This window comes from Myodes glareolus, chromosome 24 (assembly GCF_982192425.1).
Source record: "Myodes glareolus chromosome 24, mMyoGla1.1, whole genome shotgun sequence".
Lineage (NCBI taxonomy): Eukaryota > Metazoa > Chordata > Mammalia > Rodentia > Cricetidae > Myodes > Myodes glareolus.
This window is the reverse complement of record NC_142049.1, coordinates 30,431,184-30,450,234: the sequence shown is the minus strand read 5'-3', so window position 1 is coordinate 30,450,234 and position 19,051 is coordinate 30,431,184. Positions and strand designations below refer to the sequence as shown.

The 19,051-nt window shown below is 48.4% G+C and overlaps 2 long non-coding RNA genes across 3 annotated transcripts; one reads left to right on the top strand and one right to left on the bottom strand.

Annotated features, from left to right (window-relative positions):
* Positions 1 to 2,205: 2,205 nt before the first annotated feature.
* LOC125400823 (uncharacterized) lies at positions 2,206 to 4,862 on the bottom strand. The gene is made up of 3 exons (XR_014999596.2): positions 4,445 to 4,862; positions 3,952 to 4,046; positions 2,206 to 2,405 (listed from the first exon to the last, which is right to left on the bottom strand). It is a non-coding gene; the product is annotated as an uncharacterized LOC125400823 (long non-coding RNA).
* Positions 4,863 to 16,885: 12,023 nt separating this feature from the next.
* LOC125400825 (uncharacterized) lies at positions 16,886 to 18,816 on the top strand. 2 transcript variants are annotated; one of them, XR_007232097.3, is made up of 3 exons: positions 16,886 to 17,273; positions 17,379 to 17,906; positions 18,630 to 18,816. It is a non-coding gene; the product is annotated as an uncharacterized LOC125400825 (long non-coding RNA). The 2 variants fall into 2 exon arrangements; XR_007232098.3 differs by having other exon boundaries at positions 16,888 to 17,273; positions 17,379 to 17,877.
* The last annotated feature ends 235 nt before the right edge of the window (positions 18,817 to 19,051 follow it).

The window sequence follows — 19,051 nt, the reverse complement described above, 5'->3', positions numbered from 1 at the left end:
GACCGGTTACCCTGTGAACCCCACTGTGACCTAGACACTGGACTTCGCAGTGGGAGTATGTTTCTGATGTTTCTTCCTGCTGTCCCTGGAGCCCTTCCTCTGCCCTACTCCCAAGCAGCCCAGCCCAGCTGTCCTTTCTGCCTTCCTAGGTCCCATCCTGGAGCAGCATCACTGCCTAGGCCTGGATCCTGGAATCTGGCTCTTCTGCCCCTGTGCCAACCCTTGGGCCTCAGTGAGTACCAGCTACTCTACACCCACAAGGGGCCCTTGACCCCTGTCTTGTCTCAGAAGGTCTGTATTTCTGTCCTGAAAAAATGGATTCCTTGCCTCTCTTGATGCCCTCAAGTTTGCTGCAGTGATTTGTGGCCCCTGTGCTGGAAAGCTGAGACCTTTGACCTCTCTTCCCTTCTCCTCTCCATCCTGCAGCTTGCCCCCTGTCATTTGGAGATGCCCATGCCTGCAAGCAGACATGGGAACTGCCCTTCCCAGATGCTCTAGCACCCTTCTGAAGTCTGCATTGTGAGCCCCATCTAGAAACAAGCACTGAAACCAAAGTAGAATGATTTTCTTGGATTTTGTGTGTTACAAGTGTTTATACGAAGAACAAATGCTGGGGCCGGAGAGGTGGCTCAGCTGATAAAAGTGCTTGCACAAAGACTTGAGTTCAAATCCCAGTAGCCACAAAAAGCAGCTGGGTGTGCCTGTGGAAAATGGAGTCATGAAGGTTGCTGGGACTTGCAGCCTCGCTTTAGGTTCAACAAGAGACCCTGAATCAAAGGAACAAAGTGAAGTGGCAGAAAGGACAGTCAACCTCCTCCTCTGGCCTCTCTGTGCACACAGGCATGTGCAGCTATATACACAATTGTGCACACACCACACACTCACACAAAACTCTCTTTCTCTTTCTCTCTCTCTCTCTCTCTCTCTCTCTCTCTCTGTGTGTGTGTGTGTGTGTGTGTGTGTGTGAGAGAGAGAGAGAGAGAGAGAGAGAGAGAGAGAGAGAGAGAGAGAGAGAGAGAGAGAGAGAAGTCAACTTGGTTCAGACTCTTTGGAAATTCAAACCATGGCAAATAATAATAAGGCTGCAAAAAAAGGAAGCCTTGTTCCCCTCTGCTTCTACTGAAGTCTGAATTCTGAACAAAGAGGTTTTGCTCAGTTCTGAAGCTTTTCTGACCCCTGACGATGGTGGGATTCCATAGAGGAATTCGTTAGTGGGAAGTAAGGGCAGATATAAAAGAGGGGGCGTACCAGATACTGCCTGAGTTTAGGTAATATTTGATGAGGCCCCCTCCACCCCTGCAGCTTCTCAAGAAACTCTGAGGCAGGTCGTGGCCTTGGCTGCTGTATTCCACAGCCCCAGTGTATTTGTTCGATTGTGGTAACTTGTAGTTTGAAAACTCAAAATGCAAAAGTTCACATGAATATTTTAGTACCGTTCTTAGCTGCAGCATTCCAAACTAAGCTTCTTAATTAACCTCATATCCTGCAAGGTGTTTGAAGATGAAAAGTTTGGGCAGGAATGTATTAGTGACCCAGCAGGAACCCACTCCCACCTCAGCACACACATGTACCCATAATACCCTTCACAAAGGCCAGCCACACCCACCTGAAACACAGGACGGAAGACACTCCAGCTAGGAGCAGGGTCCCACTGCCAGGGCTCACAACCCTTCCCTGCTACCTGTGAACTTGCTCCAATTCCTACAGGGTGTCAGGGCATGGCCTATCTGGGCACAGTGAGCTTGGATGTACGCTGTGGCCCTTTTTCATTTGAGAAATTCATATCGTTTCTAGTGTTCTAGTACGAATAATGCAAACTTACTGTTGAAACATTAAAATTATGAATAAACCGTAATTTGAGAAATCCCAGCACTACCAAGGGAAAGGTAGGCAGGGTTATTTGAGTTCTAGGTCAGCCAGGGTTACAGAATGAGAGCCTAGGTTGGTGGGAGCTTGAGGTAGACAGATGGAATACAGAGAGAGACAGAGAGAAACATAGACACACTGAGAGGGACAGAGGCACAGAGTGAGACAAAGAGACAGAGAGAATGAACTGATGAACTCTGGGAAAACAAGTCCCAGCTGCCCAGCCCCTCTGTGCAGATATTCCGAAGCTTCCTCCGTTTACACACCGAACCACATCCGCCCCGCCTGCTGCTCCCAGGTGTTACAACCGAGAGAAACAAATTGCTCCAGAACTGAATGGCACAACAAACAACCATTTATTATCCTGGGTCAGGAGAAGAATTTGGCACAGGGCAGGTGGCTCATCTCAGCCCCATGATGTCTGGTTCCCAGTCTGGAACGCCAAAATGCTGTTCTCTCACATCTGAGGGTCGCTGGCTCCTGTCGGGTTTCTTCACATGTTGTGACTCCCCTACGACATGGCAGCTGGGTACCAAGAGCTGTCTCAAGACAGAGGCAGTCTGGTATAAATGGCTGCTCCAATGAGCTGCAGAGATTGGAGGTCTCACTTCCACCATCTCCAATTAGTGCAGCGGTCCTCAACCTTCCTGATGCTGCACTCCTTCAATACAGTTCCTCATGTGGTGATGACTCCCTCGCTATTTCATTGATGCGTTATAACTGTAATTTTGTAACTGTTATAAATCATAATGTAAATATCTGTGTTTCCTGATGGCTTTAGGCAACCCCTGTGGAAGGGTTGGGATCGTGACCCACAGATTGAGAGCCATTGTATAAGTGGAGTAAACACTATAGGCCGCCAGTTTCAAGGGGAGGGAAGCGAGTTTTCACCTCCAGGTAGGAAGCAGCAAGGTTCTAGAAGAGACTTTGGGATGAGAAATATGCGGGGTCATTTCAGAAAATTTAATATGCCATGTTAAACATTTTAAAAAGCTTTATCCTTGGGTGTATGCATGCATGCATGTGTATGTGTGCATACATCTTTGTGTGTGGTGTGGTGTGAATGTGTGCTGATACTCAGAAGTTAGGAAAGGGTGTCGGGTCTTGGGAACCAAACTCAGGGGTTATACAAGGTGCTCTAATCACTGAACCATCTCCCAAACTCCAACTGCCAACTTAAATTTTAATGTCTTCATACTACCCAATCATATTTTAAAGAATTCTTTTAATTCTTTGGTAATTTAAAACATAAATACAATGTAATTAAATAAGATTCACCCCTTGCTTCCCACATCCAATTCCTCCTGGTCAACCCCTCGCATTTCCCCCTCAATCCATGTCTCTGCCTTCTTTCCTCTTCTATAACCCACTGAGTTCAGTGGGTGCCACCTGTGTGCGCATGAGTGGAGGGCACCATCCTCTTTTATCAGTGACTGACAGCCTCACAGTGTGACATCTTCACCTCATGTGCATAGCTCTGAGACATGGGGTGTGGTATGCGTAGACTCCTCTAGGCTATCCCCCGACCATGTTAGCCAGCAGCTGGAGGAGATCCTGAACTTACTAGCCAGTGGGCCCCACACTTTCAGAGGTATCCTATCTCCTGAGACCAATCTCAAAAGGTGAGTCTTCAGCTGCCACGTTCCCAGGAGGAGCTGTTGATGGTTTCCCAGGTCAGACTTTACCCGGATGGCTGCATGGTCCCCACGTTGATGGGCATGGTATGGTTTATTTAACCAATAACCTGGGACTCGAGCATCGCTGTTTTTACAGTTTCTATTAAGAAAAATCACCATAGCCCACCTTCTAAAAACAGTTCTATGGTTTTGTCCCTAGCCCCAGACTTCTTAGGAACCACAATGGGACAAGCAAGCTGGGTAGGTGGCCTACTTAGGAACAGACTCCTCAGCTACATGGATTGACCACCTCAAGTCTGGCCTGGGTGTCTTGGAAAAAAGAGATTATTTCTGTCAGCATTTTGGAGGAGGGATTGGGATTTGAACCCAGGGCCTTGTGCATGCTAGGCAGCTGTCTATGCCTGAGTTATGTCTAAAATCCTCTTTTGATTTTTAAATTTTCAGTTACCCAGCCTGGTCTTGATCTTGTGATTCTCCGGCTTCAGCTTTCAAGCAGCTACAGCGGCAGGCATCCTGGTACACTTGTCTATTGCTTGATGAAACCTAGTAACCAAGAACAACATAGGTGAAAGACCTGTATATTTGGCTTTCTCTTCCGGGTCACTGTACATCACTGAGAAAAGTCAGGGCAGGAATTCCAAGCAGGAACCTGGAGAGAGGAAGGAAGCAGAGTCCGGGGCTTGCTGGCTTCCTCTCCGTGACCTCTGCTCAACCTGCTTTTTTATACAACCTAGGACCACCTGTCCAAAGGAGATCACAACCTCAGTGGGCTGGGCCCTCCCACAGCAATCAACCAAGAATACACCCCCCTTCCCTGCCCCCCCCTCCCGTGGACTTGCCTACAGACTAATCCGATGGTGGGAATTCCTTAAGGGAGATTCCCTCTCCCCAGATGACTCTAGTTTGTGTCAAGGTGACAAAACTTAACCAGCACAGCAGACCTGGGCCACCAGGGCCAGCTTTCGTTATCTTCTGTCCATCAAGTGCAGGCACCACACCCCAGGGCTGAGCTCTGCAGGGGCAGTGGCCTGGCAGTCTGATTTTCCGTCCTTCAAACGCCAGCTTTCTCAGAGTGGGCGTGGCTTACCACCTTCCCAGGTCCCCTTCACAATGCTTCTGCCGAAACTGACCTTGTGATTGAGTGGCCCAGCCTAGCTTTATAGACTCTCTTTGTCTCCCAGTGCTAAGTATTTCCTATAAGGTGTGGTCCTATTTGCCCACAATTATGCAAGATGAAAGGGAGGGAAGAGAAGAGTGGGGAGAAGAGAGGGAGAAAGAGAGGGGGAGGCAGTCAGGAAGAAGAGAGGCACCATTGTTCTAATTTTGCCAGGAGGGAAATGGGGGCTTGTGGAGTCATATATCACTAGTTGGTTTACAAATAAAGACACAAGAGGCCACTGGTGTTCAAACACAGGATGCAGACGTTCTGTCTGCAAGTCTTTTTTTTTCCTAAGGAAAATTAAATTCCAAAAATATTTGTACTGACTTAAAAAATGCTTCTCCTTGAGTCTCCCATTTTTAGCTACATTCCTCATTTGTATGTTGAATCCTCTCTCTCTCTCTCTCTCTCTCTCTCTCTCTCTCTCTCTCAAGTTTAAGGAAGCTATCCACTGAAGCCAAAGTCAGGATTAGCAAGCATGTTCTGTAAATGGAGAGAACACACTGTAGGGAAAATGAGAGGAAAGGGAGAGAAAACCTTTCATCCGTGAGCCGATGTGGGAAGCCCCTGCACGGTGGGACGGCTCTCTTGGAGGGGAGAACACAGGGGATATACTAAGAGGGGCATAGAGCGTGGGCAGGAACAAGAAAGGGGAGCCCTGTGGATGGCTGAGATGAGTGTGTGCTCTTCCGAGGTTCTGGGATGCAGCAGGCAGGTGAGAACACAGCCTACAGACATCGGTCTTTGCCTCTGCAGATTTAACAAGGGGGCCGCTGACAGACAGTGGCTTGGTGCCACTGTGACAGGACCCGCCCCTTTTACTACTACTGTCTGTGTTGGGTAGTCATTGTGACCCTGTCCCCTTCTAGGCACTAAATAGCCAACTCCCAAAGAGGCCTCTTAGTGGGCACAGAGCAGACAAAAAGTATCTTTTCTTCTTCTTATCACAAAATACTTTTCTTCTTTTCATAACAAAATACCTGGCATATTTAAGAAAGGAAGAGTATGTTTGACCCACAATTTGAGGGAACAGTCCATCACGGTGGGGAGGACGTGGCGGCAGGGCAGGGTGGGTGGAAGTTGGGAGGTACGACGGTTCCATTGCACTCACGGTCAGGAAGCAGAGAGAGATGAATGCATCTTGGCCTGCTTTCTCCTCTGTATCCGGTCCAGGGCCCTAGTGTATGGAATGTCACTGCTCATGTTTCGGGTGTGTCTCTCCACCTTCTGTAATCCAGTCTAGCGACTCCCTCAGAAATATTCCCAGGGCCTGGCCACCTAGGTGAATACAGAGTCTGTCAAGTTGACAGACAATATTTACCCTCACAAGACTGGTCCTTGTCTGCCTGACACCCAAACACACCATATTTGAGTCACAATCTCCCTCTGCTGGTCCCACAGGCTCCTAGCCATCCGTTGATACAGAATACACTCAGTCCAACTTCGAATCTTGTGACTTTTGTCCCTGTAGTCTGCAACAGTTCCTACTGTTTAAAAGTCCAAAGTCTACGTCTCTCTGAGACTCGGTGCAATCTTTTAACGGAGAGCTCCTGTAAAATAAAAAGTGAAAAAGCCCATATGTAACTCCATTGGACAATATCACAGAATAAATGTTTTTATTTTGCTAAGGTGAATGAGGGCTCAGTGAGGCAAGATTGGACCAGTGCAACGCTAAAGCTGTGTTGCAAACACCAAGTCTGGAGTGTGTCATGGAGTTACCTGAGATCATAGCTCCAGCTCTCCCGCCTGCAGCACACATACCCTGTCTGTTAGGCTGCCTTCCTCCATATCCCCAGCTTTCCTTAGTGGACATCCCACATCCTGGCATTTCCAACATGTTAGGGTCTCCATTGCAACAAAGGTAAACTTCTCAACTTCACACAGTGGTCTTTCTGGAGCTCCTTGAAGGGACTCTGACCCTGTTACACACTGATAGCTTTTCATGACTTTGGTGCAAGCCTCCACGATTCTGTCACAAATGTACCTTGCATGCCAGTAAAACAATTAGCTATGGTGGGGTGGGGTTCCAAGCTGTCAGCACAGCAGCCTGGAAAGTTCCCTTAATCTTTTAGGAATCTCAACTCAAGGATCAGATAAATCTGTATCCTTGGCTCTGGTGCAGAAAAGAATTTCAAAATAAGCCAGAACAAAGCAGAGTTGGAGTTTATTAAAAGGTAGTCTTAGAGGCAATGACTCTGTGGATACAGTGTTTGCCCTCCAAGCTCAAGGACCTGGGTTTGTATCACCAGGGCCCACATAGCACACGGGTGTGGACATGTATGCTTATAACTGTGGCTTTGGGAAACAGAGACTCGTAGATGCCAGGAGGTTGCAGGGCAGCCAGTTTAAGCCAGAGAGAGCGCTCCAGGTTCAGTAAGAGACAGACTCTCAGCATATCAGATGAGAATCAGGAAACCTGCTTGTTCCTCTTCCAGAGAAACTGGGTTCCGTTCCCAGTGTCCACACTGGGTGACTCACAGACACCTGTATACCAAGTTCCAAGGGACCTGAGGCTCTCTTCTGGCCTCCTCAGGCACTGTATACACATACACTTGGGCACACTTACATACACATAAAATAAACAAATAAAAATTTAAAAAGGAATGCTTATTTTTCTATGTTGGTTTATTTCTGAGACAGGGTTTCTCTGTGTAGCCTTGGCTGTCCTGGAACTCATTCTGTAGATCAGGCTGGCCTGGTACTGAGAAATTTGCCTTGGAACTTGGTATACAGATGTCCATCCAAGCATTGGTGGCAGGAGTGTGAGAGGGCTGGTCTCTTTGCCCTTAGGAAAAGGGCAGGAAGCAGAACTAAACTCTGGTACTCAGTTCACCTTCTGCTTTTTATCTAGTTCAGGACCCCAGTGCATGGACTGATACTACCCACATTTAGAGCAAATCTCCATACCTCATCTTCTAACAAGATCTAGAAACTCCTTTACAGACATGGGCAAAGGTTTGTCTCCTAAATAATTCTGGGTCCCGCCAAGCTGACAATCAATATTAACTATGACAGCCCCAAAGGTCCTCTCTTTGGCCCATTTGTAGGATGACTTTAGGAAGATTCTGTGGTAGGCAGGCAAAATGCAGAAGGCGTTAGAGCTGAATGAGAATCGAGAGCCCCAGTTCTAGATAAAATTTTTTCAGTCTTCATAAGCCAAAGGAAGTTGTTCTTGCTTGTTTGCTTGCTTGTTTTTGTCAACTTGGCACGAGCTAGCGTTATCTGGGATGAGGAATCTCAATAGGGAAAATGCTTCTGGCATGTTGCCTGTAGACAAGTCTATAGGGCATCTTCTTGACAGTTGGTTGATGCTTCTAGTTGCTGGTAGTTCTGGGTTGGATGAGAAAGGAGGCTGAGCGAAGCCACGAGGAGCAGGCCAGTAAACAGTGTTCCTTCGTGTCCTCCGTGGCTTCTACTTCAGCTCCTGTCTCCAAGTTCCTGCCCTGAGTTCCTGCTCTGACTTCCTCCAGTGATGGACTGTGATGTGGAACTGTAAGCCGAATGAACCCTGTCCTCCCCAAGCTGCTTTTGGTAATGATGCTTTATCACTCAACAGAAACCCTCAGGCAGAGAGTTGGAGAGTTCAATACCATCAAAAGTACAAAAAGTGAGAGAGTTTCAGCTCATAGAAGTCCTTGCCTCCGGCTCACAAGGAAGGCACTGACTGGAATCCAGAGAGAGAGAGAAAAAGAGAGAAAGAGAGAGAGAGAGAGAGAGAGAGAGAGAGAGAGAGAGAGAGAGCTGGGTCATTGGCCAATGTCCTAGAACCAGAGCGTGGCCAGGTGAAGAAAAGCCCTCTATCTATTGAAGGTCAATTTTCCCACTTGCCTTCTCCTCTGGTCCCATTCCAGTTGTCCTCATAGGTCTATTGCCTTGTCTCAGAGATGGATGCTGCCAGGGGAGACTGTGGGTCTGGTGACTTCTGTCCACGATGCCTTGCCTGATGTCCAGGACACCATCTCTTAGGAAAAGAATTTGGTGATCACAGCATGCACTTCTGACTAGCTGTGCTGCATGGGGTTTAGAGCCAGAGTTTGAATACAGCTTGGGTGTCTTCCCAGAGGCTCATGTATTAGAAGCTTGGTCTTCAGTGTGGCAATGTGAGGGGCAATAGAACGTTTAATATACAGGACTCGATGAAAGGTGCTTAGGTCATTGGATACACTACACCTGGGAGGGTCAAACTAGTTCTCAGGGGACTCCGGTTAGTTCCCATCAGAGTTATAAGGGGAGAAATTGGCTTCCACTGTCTGGCTTCCCGTCTTGTCATGTGATATCTCCCTTTTGTGCACACTTCTGCTGTGAAAACCATTGCTATTATGTGACACAGTCTAGGGGAGCCCTTCTGATGAGGAATATAGAGGACCACCTGATTCTGAAGTTTCAGCTTACTTAAGAGTGAGTCAAGTAATTCCCTTTTCTTTTCTTTCTGGATATAAAATATCCAGCCTCAGCCTCACACCTGAGAAGCTGAGAACATGGTAGTTCCATGGTCCTTGGGGACGGATGTCACAGCACTCTAATCCCACAGAGAATGCTTTACGCTGGGAAGGCAGACAACCTAGTATCTTCTCAGCCCACATGGCTGGATGCTTCACCAGTCCCAATCTGGCACTGAAAATCTAGAGGGTTCCTGGAGAGCCACTGTCAAGCTCCCGGAGAGGTCTTTAGACAACAATGGAAGCCTGAAAATGCTGGTTTGGATATCAGCGAAAAAATGGTCATCACCACCATCGTCATCATTGTTATTAGCTGCAGCAGCAGCAGCAGCAGCAGCAGCAGCAGCAGCAGCAGCAGCAGCAACAACAACAGCAACAACATAAATCAACCCAGCAGCAAGAGGGAAGACCAAGTGAGTAGAGGGTAAATGATCTCCCTTCTGCTATGCTCTTTTCATCTGGGTTGCTACCTGAACATGCCACCCACATTTGGAATGGGTCTTCCCATATCACTTAAGGGAACTGGAAGCTGGACAATTCCTCAGGGGAGGCTCCCTACTCGGATGGTTCTAATTTCTGACCAGTTGACATTAAAAGCGACCGTCATAGGAATGCTGCTACAGCAACACAAAGAGGACCTCTGTAAACCATGTCCCTCACTGCTGGTCCTCCCATCCACTCTCCCGAGTGGCCGCTGTCTCTCTCCTCTTGGCTCCGCATCCCAGTTGCTTCTCCCTTGCTTGAAGAATCCCGCCACGGGCCTCCTCCAGTTCCAGAAACATCTAACTTCTTGGATCACAGGCTTGAGTCATAAATGCATGGTTGTTTTGTTTCTTTAGTGTCTTGTAAGATGTCAAAAAAAATCTTTGAGTCACAGCCCCCACAATTTACTACCTTAACTTTTTCTCTTTTCCTGTTCAGAAAATTCTCTCAGGAGTTGCCCATTTCCACTGTCACCAGTGTCCCCCTCTTTTCATTCCCTTTAACTGACTCCCTATTCAGCTGTCCGCCCTGTCTCACCCCAGACAGCACCTAAAAAAGTCAGCACTGTTCCTCCATCCTGCCAAACCTAGCAGCTGATGCCCCACCATCTTCATAGACTGCGTGGTGCTGGTCCAGCTCAGTGGTTCTCAACCTGTGGGCCACGACCCCTTTCAGAGCCGAATATTAGATCTTTGCCTTGCAATTCTTAACAGTAGTAAAATTACAGTTGTGAAGTAGCAGCGAAATAATTTTTTATGGTTGGGGCCACCAAAACATGAGGGACCTTATTAAAGTGTGGCAGCCTTAGGAAGACTGAGAACCACTGGTCTAGCTGACCCCTCCTTCCTCTCTCTAGTGAGGGCCCACTTCCTTAGATGAGTCCAGAGAATCTCCTGGTCTCAAACACCGTGTGTGCCTAATGACTTCGCCAGTCTCTCCTGTCTGCTCCGGGCTGTTTGTATCTCCAGGTAGGTACGAGAGCCACACTGGACACTCTGAGAGATCTTCTTCGACATTCTGTTGTAGTATGAGGGCCGGCTTGTTGGGGTTTCCGTCCCGCCTGGTACCCCAACAGCCGGCAAAACCCCAAGAGAAATTACACACAGGACTCCATAAGGTTATAAACTGATTGGCCTATTAGGTCAGGCTACTTATTAGTTCTTATTACTTATCTTAACCCATTATTCTGATCTATGTTAGCCACATGGGCTCAGTACCTTTCTCGGTGTGACAGCTTACATGCTGTCTCTTCGGTGGTCTGTACAGGAGTGGCTGAGAGAGAGCTTCTGCTTCCAGAATACTCCCAGTCTCTTTGCTCCACCCCTACTTCCTGTCTGGCTTTCCCGCCTATACTGCCTGCCTGGCCAATCAGCGTTTTATTAAAATATGATTGACAGAATACAGATAATTCTCCCGCACCATTCTGTCATTCCTCAGTCTACTCATTCCTTGCATGACCGTGTTCATCCCTCGAGCCACACGTACCATCTCATTTTCTTTTGTAATGAAAGGCCAGGGCCTGAGTACTTAATAAAGAAAAGCGGTTTACTTCGCTCCTGTTTCTGGAGACATCGGGCACGGACCTGACTTCTGCTCAGCCTTCATGAGAACCCCATGGCTGATGACATCACATGGGGGCGGGGAGTAGGTGGAAGTGTGAGAGATCACAGTCAGATCAGAAACCAGAACAAGAGGGGCCAGTCTTGATCTTCCAAAACTACCATCTCTGGAGGATTAACGTGGGCTCCCGCAATAACTACGTCAATCCCCAGGGACCTGGGCAATTCTGCCCACTTTGAACTCCACAGCCTCTCAACCTCATGACACAGGGGACCAAGCCACTGACCCATGAACCCTTGAGGAACAAAGCACATAGAAACTACGGAATCCCGCTGCTCTTTTGTAAATCTGTCCTCCCTGTGAGACCACCACCCTGGCCCATCACCACTGCCTCCCGCCTGGATCGTGGCAAACAGCCTCACCTCACTTCCCACAGCCCCATCTGTGCTGCCTCATCACATGGAAAGTGTGACTGTCATGCCGAGGTCGGAACGACACTCTTCTTTAGATATTGCCATAGCTCCCTGCCTCACACAGAACAAAACTCCTGTACCGGCCTCAAGGCACCAGTGATACCAGCTTCCAATGCTGCACACCCCTGCACCTTTCTGGGCTCTCCCTCCATTTTTCTAAACTCCAGAGCATCACAGTTCCCTCTCTGGGATCCTTGCACCACCACGGAGAACCCTTCTCAGGCTCACGTTGAAACCACACACATACTTATCTTTCCCCCTGCTTACTCTCTTTGCTCTGTGTGCATTTTATTTATTGGCCTGGTGGTTTTGTTTCTCAGTCAGAGGGTGAGGAGATGTTGACCCCGTGGAAGCAGCAGAGGGTGCCCATCTTGTCCACCCCTGCATCTCTAAGGCTTGGAACACAGCCTGTTCTAGCAATTCTTCGACTCCCGTGGTTCCATGGGCAAGCATCAAATTCAAGGTTTTGTTAGACAAAGACCAGATCATACACAGAAGCTGTGTTTACGGTGAGTCATCCTATTCCAGTTAAAGCAATCAAGACAGCCCCTCACAGGCATGCCTACAGGCCAACCCTTACAGGCATGCCTACAGGCCAACCTGATACTGACAGTTCCCGACAGAGACTCTTCCCAGGGGTTTCCAACAAAAGCTAAGGGGCTGAATCAAGTGGACAAGGGAAGGGTGCTGGTGGAGACATGGAGTCAGAAGATGGCAGATGGGGCCTGAAAAGTCGATGTCATCAAAGGGATGCTGAGGGTGGAGAAACAGCCTATGGCCAGGCGTGCAGGAGGAACAGGCCCAGGGGAGAGGCAACAGGCTTGCTGTGTACAAAAAAGGGGACAGTGAGAGCATGCTCCAGTGGGACTGAGATGCCTAAGAAAGCCAATAGGAACTAATATATTAATTTAAAACATAGCAATGCTGAGTGCCAGTGCATGGAAGGTTAAGAAAATATAGCCCGTGAAATCAATAGAATATTTATTTGAAAGAAGACGGGAGATTAGGTCCACCACTCAGATACAGACTAATCCTGAGGACACTGAGGTACGTAAGCTGGACTCAAAAGGGCAGTGTTGTATGGCTCCACGAGTGAGGCTCCTGTGTAGGCAGAGACAGAAAGTAGGACGGGTGATTGTTGTTGGGGACCAGAGAGAAGGGTCTGGAGAGTTCAGGCTTAGGAAGATGAGGAAGTTCTGGAAACAGGTGGCATCGGCCGGGCTGAAGTGTCCATGTGCTCAGTGCCACTCACCTTGTGCCGTTATCAATGGTGAATTTTATTATATGTCTTATCACTGTCTAAAAATAAGAATTCTAAATTTAATAGGTATCATTAAAAATAAAAAATAGACTATTTTACATGTGCACACACACATGCACTTTAAACATGCTTGTCTATTAAAGGGGGCTGGGTGTAACAAAGGCCACAGACAAACGATCCAAGGCAGGTTGATAGTGAACCCTCTGCCTGAATCTGGAGAATGGTGCTCAAGGATGGCACAGTCAATGAGTTGGGTGATGAAGCTCTCTCTGCAGGAGTTTCAAGGGCCATTATCCCACATCATCCCTAGGATCCTTCCTAGGGTCAGGAGTGGGCCCTATACCCTAGAAAACCCCAACCCCTTCAAACTTCAGTTCCTACAAGGGTCCTTCTGGCTGCCCGAATGCCTCCTTTTCTGCTAATCATGAAGAAGGACCCCCAAGTGCCAGCTGCTCCCCAAATCTTGTCCCAGCCTGCCCAATCACCTGGCCCAGACTCTTGCACCCATGACTAGCACACTCAGTGACGCTTATGCACACAATAGGTGCTCAGACTGCAGGGAGAATGGAGGGGGAGGTTTCTTGGGACCTGAAAGTGAACCCATGTCCCCCTGAAACAGTCTCTGTAGAAGATTCTTCCTTTATCTCAACAAGCCTCTAAAACCCTGGGAGCATGAAAATGGTCGCTTGCTCCTTTTTGAATAACTGATGGTTAATGCAGATGGTCAACTTGACAGAATTTAGAGTCACCTAGGAGTGAGGCTTCTGGGCCTGCCTGTGAGGGACAGCTGAGACAGGAAAGGCAGCCTGCTTTAACTGGGAAGTACCATTCTACAGGCTGGAGCCCTGGACTGAATTAAAAGGTAAAAGAAAGCTAGCTAAACACCAGTGGTCATGACTTTTCACAACCTGTCCCCGGTGCCTGCGACAAGCCCCCTCACGGTCCTACCGCCATGCTGGACTACACCCTTGAACTCTGAGCAGAAAAAAAAAAAACAAACTTTCTCCCTCCTCAAGTTTCTTTTCTCATCACAGCGATGGGGAAAATAGCTACGCAATAAGCAGACCTGGTCTTATTTGAAACCCTGATTCTACTTGACATTGGGGGACTCGTATCAGCCAGGGCTCAGTCGCGTCCCCTTTCTTGTAATCAGTTCTGCAAGACACGGCTGGGATACGCTGGTCCTGTGAGCATGTCTGGTCACTCAGCCGAGCTTGAGGTTCACTGCCTTGGGAAGTTGAGTGGCCACGAAGCCATTCTGAGGAGAGGACAGGTGGTAGAGTTATTTACACTCAGAATGTGACAATCCCTTCCACACTTGATGTCCCCAATGCTTGAGCACACCAGGCACCCCCATGCTGCCCACCTGAGCATGCTGCTGAGTTTTGATTGCTTTGTGCATGCAATTCTAAGGACCACTGAGCTTAGCCAAGTGCTGAAGAGCAGGAGGAATGCCAGGGTAGGCTGTGCCCTATATAAGCAAGGCATGACAAGCCAAGTACTCCGCCAAGGGGATGCCTGGGAGTTGTGAATGAGCCTTCAGCCAGGGAAGAAGATGGCCCTCAGATAGCAATGGAGAGACACCTCTGTCTGTGCCCACCAGGGCTCCTGCCGGAAAACGTTCTGGTTATCATCAGGGAAGGAGCAAAAGAGGATTTGAAGTGATCTATAGGTAACTGACTACAGGACAGCTTTGAGAAAATGACCCAGAATCCAGAGCTGCTGGGTGACTTTGGCTACATGTGTAGGATGGTGCCCATGCTGACCATGGCATAACGACCTGTGCCTAGGACATTGGCATGTTACTTCAGCCAAGTGGAGGATCTGTAGGTAACCAACTGCAGAACGGCTTTGGGAAAATTACCCAGAATCCAAAACTGCTGAGTGATCTTGGCCACAATCCCAGGACATGTACAGGATGTTACCCATGCTGAACATGACGCCGCTACCTGTGCCTAGGACACTGGCAAGCTGTTTCAGGCAAGTGGAACCTCCATGTTTGCTGGCAGTATAGGACTGCTGAGACCTATACTAGTCCCCTCAAGGAAGCAGGAAGAGAATAACTCTGCTCTCTCAGGAAAGCAAAGTCTTGCTCCCCACCAAGGAAAGAGACTCCCCAAATGCTAGGGTACCATTCTGAAGCAGGCAGCATTTGTCAATCCATTTCCCATTGGAAAAACACTACACCTTGCCTGGGCAAATTCTGAAGAAAAGAGGCCTACTTCAGGTCACTGTTGCAAAGATTCAAGGTCGAGAGGTCACATCTGTTGACGGCTTTCTGTTGGCAGATTGTCAGGCAACAAGGACTCTTACCCAGAAGGGCAAGGGAGCATGCATGTTTTCTGGCCTCTCCCCTCTAATAAAGTGCAGAATTCAATGGTGAGGGCCTCACTCTATGGCCAGATTGTTTCTTCCCTCTAATAAGTCATAATGGGAACTAAATTCCAACCCAAGTTGTGTGTGTGTGTGTGTTGTGGTATATTGAAACCATGGCAGCAACCAAAATAAAAATTGTCTAGACCACTAAGTGGAACTCAATGGCCGTGATGTTGCTAGACCCCATGGACCAGCATTCAGCTGAGCTAGAACCCCTCCTGATGGTTGCACGTTGTTTAACCTTAATCCCATCACATGTTCCCTCAGATTTCTAGTACCCAGAACTATTCAGTGAACACAAAAAGATTAATGACTATGAGTTTAATACTCTAAACAGCCTACGTCAATTGTTCTGAGAATAAATGAGTGTGCTCATGTGTGTGTGTGGTGTGTGTGTGTGTGTGTGAGAGAGAGAGCGACAGAGAGAGAGAGAGAGAGAGAGAGAGAGAGAGAGAGAACGAGCTCTGAAATCTTGTACTAAATATCTGCCCAAACTTTAGCTCTGGTAAGCTAAAATTTTTTTAACAAATAATGCTGTGCAGGCCCCCGTTCTTTGACGGGGCTTTCAGAGGGCACTGCCCTGTTCTGTCTTCTCTTTGGCCAGGTGTGCAAACAACTGGAAGGCTGTCAATAGGTCAAGGCCATCCGTGGTTTTTACCGGTTGGCAGAGACATGCCAGGAGAAGGCCAGGGTAGTGGGTGTAGGGTTGGGCAACTTTGTAATAAACACATTACATGATGCAACAGGGCACAGGCTTCCTGGAGACACACGTGGTCTCAACTGTGGCAACTTGGAAATAGCTGAAGCACTCAAGGTGACGGTTTCCCTTGGTCTTGAACTGGGCCTTCTTGTAGAGTGCAGCCTAGGTAGGAGTGAGGTGCATACAGTGGCCTGGGGTCTGTGTGAGATTTTGATTTTGATTAACATGTGCAAGCCAGTTGGGAAATGGTTATTTTAAGAGCAGAGTAGAAGTGAGACTCGAGGCCTGGCTCATGGAAATGGAAGCTGTAATGAACAAAGTTCTCATCTACAACCCTGCAGAAAGCCAAGCTTGTTAGCTATAGACACTCCAGTCTGGTGTCCTGGGAGGTCACAGTGTGAACTGGAGCCCACGCAAGCCTGTTTGTGACTCTGTTCCTCTGCTTGTAAGCACCTGGCTTCGCGTGTGGTGTCTGCCTAGGACAGTGCATGGGCGCCAGGTCAGCCTGGCTGGGGCCTGCAGGCGAGAGGGCTGATGAGCTAGCCAGCAGCCACCTCCCAGGCCCAGCTGCAGGGCTGGGCTTCCTGAAAACTGAGTCTGGAGCAAGACAACTGACCCCTGACTGTGTGTTTACAGATTTCACCAGGCTCTGGGGACAGCTGTGGCCTCCCCACCCCTGTGGCCTCATGGTTGGTGATGTGGGCCCCCGGCTGGAGCTGCGGGAGTTTAGGAATACCAGCACTGCAGTCTCTCCACGGCTTCAGCAAATAGGAGGTGTTTGTTCCTATCTCCTGTAAACAGTTGTTTCCTCAGCAGCAGCCCAACTCGTGTTAAATGTTAACAGAGAGCTGCTCCACAGCCGCTCTCAGGGTGTCTGTTTTAAATATTTAAGTAATTGCTCTTCCCTGTCCCTGAATGACATTTTGGCTCAAATTTGCTCTAACTGCTGCTTCTTCTCTGGTTATTAAACTGTGTGAAATGCCCACCCCCTTTCTCCCTCTCTCCCTCCCTCCCTCTGCAAACAGCTGCCTCATTCACCTTCCGTCACAACACCATTGGACATATTGGGTTCCAGATGTGTGACCTCCTGGGGAGCAGGTGGCTGTTGAACTTGGTGGTCTTTCCCGAGGGTGGGGCAGAAGGGGTCACCCTGGAGTTCAAGGAGCGCCAGCCGTGATGGGCTGTGCTGTGCCGGGTCTGTCTCCATTTGGCAAGCAGTGGGAACCATGGCTTTGGAACATTCTGCTTCTACCTGGACTCAGTTGTGGGAACGTCCTCAAGCCTTGGATTTGTGTCATCAGGGATCCGCAGACAGACAGGTTAGTTTCTCCTTCCCAGGTAAGGCTTGGGCTGGAAGGGCCACGAAGCCTTGTCTATGGAAGTAAACCGTCTCTCCCTGCTTTTCTTCCCACCTCCTGGCACAGGTAGAGGAGGAGAAGGCACAGGGAGCTTTCCCTTGCTTGGGCCAGAGAAGTCTAGCTCCCGTTCGTGAGACTCCAAGATAACCCTGCATCTCGGTCACTTCAAGACTCAACTAATCTAAAGTCACCTCCATTTACCCCAAGGATGACCATGCAGATCTTAGCATAAAATGAATTCTGACCCTCTTTAATATTTTAAAGACCTTTTAGTGCCTTTTAAAAAAAGCAGAAGGTGGTTGCAACACTGTAGTTCCTGATGGGGTGCCAGAGTGGGCCCCAAGGACACTTGCTGTGGGAGGAGGCTCCCTGGAGAGGGCAGATGTAGCCCTGGCGTTCCCAGCCATGTTGCCACTCTTCACCTCACTCTCTCCCTTTCTACATGGAGAAAACAGTGGTACCACCAACCTCAGAACTGTTAATATCGACAACTTGGACTTCGTGAGTGACGCATGGTGCCTGCACGGCGCTCTCACAACCGCCAAAACTACAAGCAGAATAAAAGGTGTTTGTGTGGGATACCTGAGGGACGGGGTGAGTCAGTGTCCAGGCCACACTGTGTTAGAAAGTTTGAAAGAGGGACTGCCAGCTAGAAATCAGAGGGACAGGTAGGGACTGGGGGTGGTCCTGTTAAAGCCTGTAGAGATGCTCAAGTCAGAGAGAAGCTCGGAGGTGGTGCCTTGTCCTTTCTGAACCTCAGGGGCGTAGGCAAACAGGCCTGGAGGGCTGATGGGAACTACCCAAAGAGCTGGACTCAGTAGAAATCGGTTTAGGGAACTTCTCAGTCATTTACCTTGCCACCCAGGGTGGCTACAGTCAGCCACGGCCTCCACCCACCCTCAGAGACTTTGAGAGACACCAGATATGCTTTCCAAGAAGAACCAGACTTTCAGTATGAGCAGATTTTATGTAATGGGATAGTACTCAAAACACACTCTGGGATGAGGTGTTCAACATCACCCCAGAACCATCCAGAGGACTTGTTGAAACGTGGGTGCATGGATAGATCCAACGTGAGCATGTTCATGTAGGTCATCCAGAGTGAGCCTCAGAATTTACATTTTGGATGGCTTCCTATATTGGTGACTGTTCCCCTCACTGTCACAGATGGCCCTGCCGGTCAGAGGCATCTTTAACATCTGTGGCTCTATTTTGATTTTCGGCATGTTGTGCTTGGGACTACAGCAGAAGCTTAGCCCCAAGCAGTGGCCTTCCGTTACTTTTATTTAATAATCTACCTTATGCTCTCCCGTCCAGGGAGCTACCCTCTGGGGATGCAGACCTGCTACAAGCAAGACGCACTGCACACCAGACACCCAGCACGCTCAGAAACAAAAGAAGGATGGAGGCCCACTGGACACACAAAGAAGACCAAACTGCGTGAGAAAGAAATATGAGAACAATTAACCCCATAGGGAAAATAAATATTTCAGAGAGAAGATAATTCCTCGAAGTATTAACTGGTATCTTCAGAGAAATGAAAAGTTATGGAGTCTATAATTACAAAAAAGTTGCTATGAAGAAGGAATTACATGGCAAAGAAGAAAGCTTAGAAAAAAATTAAATATGTTCATTTAAATAATCATTTTAATAGGCTGACCAAGTGGCATATACATTTGATCCCAGCACTTAGGAGGCAGAAGCAGGCATACCTCTGTGAGTTTGAAGCCAGAGGGAAT